This window comes from Cibotium barometz, chromosome 62 (assembly GCF_041138505.1).
Source record: "Cibotium barometz isolate CiBa-2024 chromosome 62, ASM4113850v1, whole genome shotgun sequence".
Classification (NCBI taxonomy): domain Eukaryota; kingdom Viridiplantae; phylum Streptophyta; class Polypodiopsida; order Cyatheales; family Cibotiaceae; genus Cibotium; species Cibotium barometz.
This window is the reverse complement of record NC_141107.1, coordinates 34706340-34711114: the sequence shown is the minus strand read 5'-3', so window position 1 is coordinate 34711114 and position 4775 is coordinate 34706340.

The following is a 4775-nucleotide window of genomic DNA, read 5'->3' as shown; positions in this document are numbered from 1 at the left end:
CTCCCCCATGTGGGTATGCCATAAATGAGCAAGATTCCCTCTGGGCTATATTTGAAGTAGGCGCCCATTTGAGGATGTGTCTTGAGTAATGTAATCAAGGTTATATAGCCCCTTTCAACCTTTGAATGGATTTGGGTGATATATCCAACAAACCCTCTTGAGTAATGTAATCAAGGTTATATAGCCCCTTTCAACCTTTGAATGGATTTGGGTGATATATCCAACAAACCCTCCTTTAACCAAATCCATGACAATGCTACCTTTATGATGGCAATTCTAGGTTCTAGTTACAACATACAAAAACTTGTTATGATGACCATGCTGGTGCCCGTAGGTCTTATTCCAGTTAGGTTTACAATGCTAGCAATGATGGATGATGCTAGAATACCATAGTAAAGCTTACAATGAGATAGTTATGTTTAGGATGGAGAGGTTTTTAAACATGGTATGGGCTATCCCTTGATTTTACTCAAAAGGCCCATTCTTCTTCGATAAAATTGGCCTCTTCGGAGGCCTCTTCTTGAAGCTCTTCTTTGTCTTGACTTGCGAGAAATGCCTTTTGTGCCTTTTGTTTGAAGAAACAATTTTCTTCAATATGATTGTCCTTGCCGCAGAATCCACAAGTCTTCTTCTTTCCTTTTGTGTCGATGAAGTTCTTCTTCTTGAAGTGTGACTTGTTGTTGGAGAAGTATGCCCCTTCCATTATCCCTATATTCTCTTGCTTCTTCTTGTACTCCTCAAGGAGTGCAGCTTCAATGGCTTCTAAAGTAGGATCCGGAAGATTCATGAGAGTTGACACTAAATGTCCATATTCATCATAAGGCATGCTTTTCAATAAAACTGCAATGGCATCTTCCTCATCTATTGGTGCTCCTATTGTTGCAAGTTGTGACATTAGGTTTTTCATATAATTAAGATGAGAAGGTAAAGACTCAGAAGCTTTCTTTTCAAGTTTAAAGAATTGAATTTTCAGCCCTATCTTGGAATGCTTCCCTTTTGCCCCAAATAATTTCTCTAGGATTTCCCATGCTCCAGCTGAGTTGTTTGCATTAGAGATATGATGTATGTAGTTGTCACTTAGACCTAATGCAATTATGGCAAAAGCTTTCTCATCCCTAGGTAACCATCCTTGCTCACCATCTCTAGTGGTAGGTTTTTTTTCCTTTCCACTAGCAACTCCCCACAGACCTTTCTTCATGAGAATAAATCTTACTCTAACTTGCCAGGTATGAAAGCCTACCCCATTAAACTTATCAACATGAAATGAGGATGTAGACATGATGATAAAGCAAGGTCTTACCACTTGAGTATCACTCAAGGGCAGTGTCTAATGCTTTTACAAGATTAGATACCTTCACCAAATAGATGAAGGTTATTTATGAAAAATTCAGACCAGTCATGCCCTCCTAAAACATTGTTTGCTCTTGAGTTGTAGACATTGTTTCTTACCCGTCTCCTCGGCTTTCTGCTTTTCTTCTTAGGCCTCAAATGTTGAATGTTCGATGATTCAGCATCAGATGGTTCAGCCATTGTGATTCAAAAAATGATGTAAACAATATCATCATCACAATATAGTAATATCATCAAGTATATGGTGACCAATGTGATAAATGCTTTCAAAACAACTTCCAAAAATTGGGTCACTTGGAGTACTTGAAGGAAGTAGAGGCCTAGGTCAAAGCATCTAATGCTTTAAGTACTTTAAATATCAGTGATTTGAGACTATTTTAAGCACAAAACATTGGTGATTAAGTGGAATAATCACCCATTCATTTACTGTTAAGAACTGAAGCTTCAGAAGCTCTGTCAGTCCTACAGCCACCAAACCACGCAGCCATTTGCAATTCTGACCAGATCAGCGTGTTCGCAGCCTACGAAAACCCTTGAGGCTCTGAGGAATTAGAGTTTGGTGAAGCGATGGCGATGGGGCAGCGTTTTCCCCCAAATAAAAAGGCGTCGGTTTCTGCTGCAATGCTGTTGGCTCCAGGCGCTTTCTAGCTAATTCCGCCCGTCAGCAGCTTCGTGTTTGAGTTGAGAATGCCTGGCTGAGAGCTTGTGGTGAATCTTGAAGTGGGCAATGAGATCTTGAAGCTCCATGGACTGCCTATCTTTCAGCCTAGATAATAGGAGAGGATAAGATATGATTAAGTTAATAAAGTGCTAATTAATCCCTAATAAGTGAGGGATGATGTAAAACCTGCTCTGATACCAATTCTTGGTGTTGAGAGTGGATTAGCAAATCTAAGGAGGATCAAACATGGTTATAGTCATGGTTAGGTCATGATTAGAAACATGATTAAGAGTGGATTAGGAGATACTAATGAGACATGGCTTAGGCATAATCATGGAAACACACGAGTTGTTATCTTCATTAGCAAGAGCCTCTTATATAGGCAAGTAGTACATGACCTCATGACATCACCTATGATGTCTTACAAGCATAAGATGCCATCTCCCCCATGTGGGTATGCCATCTCCCCCATGTGGGTATGCCATAAATGAGCAAGATTCCCTCTAGGCTATATTTGAAGTAGGCACCCATTTGAGGATGTGTCTTGAGTAATGTAATCAAGGTTATATAGCCCCTTTCAACCTTTGAATGGATTTGGGTGATCACGTGCCGTTGTTGATAGTTGGGCTGGTGCACCCATTAGACAGTGCGGTGTCTACTGTTCTGCCAACATCTCTCATCGAGACGTGTGCTCGTAGCTCTTGTTGGTCTTCGATCTTCGTTCGCATGGGTGGTCGTCTGAGTGTCCCCCCAAAAACAACTTTTGACGAAGCGTACGCCAACTCTGATACAACTGCAAACGAGAAAACGCAAACCTCGAGAAGTATGCCAACATAAAAATACAGACGCGAGAGACACACCAGATTGAGTCCCAACTGCCTCCCAAGCGTGTGCTCAAAGCATCCCGCTTGAGTATTTTTATAGTATTTTATTCCATCAAAAATAGATTACATGACTATTTTTAGCCCAAGCTTGCTCTACAAGTTTTTTTTTAACACAAATTGGATAATAAAATATTGCCAAAAATCTCACTCCCATGACAATGTTAAAAAGAATGTATTTTAATCCCTCTTAAAAACATTATTCTACCCTCTTAGATATTTCGCAGACACTTGGATTATTTTTAGCTATCCACTAGCTACAATCGATACAAACTATTGATCGTAGAGACTATCCGTTGGCTACAATCGAGAACTACCTGATTTTAGGGGATCTAGTGAGGCATCTAGTGATGGGACCACATTATTTGGCTCTTATACTCTCTAAGCAGTGGAGCTTGCTGTCGGGCTACCTTGCCAATGAAACCTTCACTTCATTAGCCCCTTTAGAGTGCACCTAATCCAAATTGGAGGATGCCATGGCTCATCCTTGTTGAGAGATACGTTAAGCAATTCATTGAGGTATAGGAAATTGATTGGATGTGCTAAGCCATCTCTTCTTAGTGGAGAGGGAGCCATAACCGGTATGTCGAATCAAGGATGGAGAATCCATCAGATGTGGTGGCAATCCTTGTGCTCGCAAAGGAGTATGGAAGACGATTGTTTTATAAGTTTGATGAAAGGATGTTGACATGGTGGCAAAACCTCTTGTGAAGGGAGGTGAGGAGAACACTTTTCTCCTCTTGCACGATGGGTGGAGAAAACATTGGCTAGGATTTTAAATGGAAGATGGATAAACCATGTGCATTCTCAGATATTCAATGGTGGTGTAAGGAGTAAGAAAGGAAAACATACGTTTGATTGAAAGTTGTTGACGTAATGGCAAACCTCCATTGCATTATTGGTTCGAATAATTCTTTTAATACGATTTATTGGGTACTTCACGAATATATATTGGATCGAATAATTCCCTGGTTTTGTACAAAACCTTTTCATTAAAAAAATGATTTTATAGAGCGCTTATTTTTTGGACAAAAAAAATATTTCGTACGTGCAAAATAATATCCTACATATACAATGGTTGTGAGCAACTCCTCGACATCTCAAATTCCTTGGCCTTGTGTCGTAATATTCCTTGTGGGAAAATTGAAAAAAGAAATGTTTGGCTTCTTTTGCCTTTGGCAAGAAGGATTAACATTTCCTTATTAGACATTGCTAAGGAGTTGGCATGTGTGAAGCTTGCTTGTCCTTTGTTAATTCTTTAGATAAAGTTATAGTTTCGTATTTTATAGTTTAATTTATATTTATATATTTTAAAATTTTGACAAATTTTTCGCTTCAAGTTTTTTGTTTTTTTAAGATTGAAAATTTTTATTAATTTATAACACTTAAGTATTATCACTTGAAAATATTTGGTTGAAAAATATATCACTAAGTATCTTTAAATTAAATTTTACTTGGAGAGCTTATAGTGGATTGTACATAAAATTTTAAGCAGACTTATAATGTAGCCCATACTACAATTTAACTTCTCTTTCTCTGTTTTATTACTTTGTGGCTTTCGTTCGAAAAGATAAGAGCAATTACGAATAATGCATTATATGTGACGTGTCAACGAATACTGCGAGCAAAAAACATATAATTGGATCATTACTAGTATTGCACCCGCGCGTTGCTGCGGGACCGACCAAGGTTCCAGAAAAGAACTATTCGCTCTCTACAACCATCTCTCTCTCTCTCTCTCTCTCTCTCTCACACACACACACACATACACACACACACACACACACACATGCACACACTCCCTCTCTCTTCTTACACTCTCCCACACATAGAAGCGCTCTCTCTCTCTCTCTCTCTCTCTCTCTCTCTCTTTCAATCTCTCT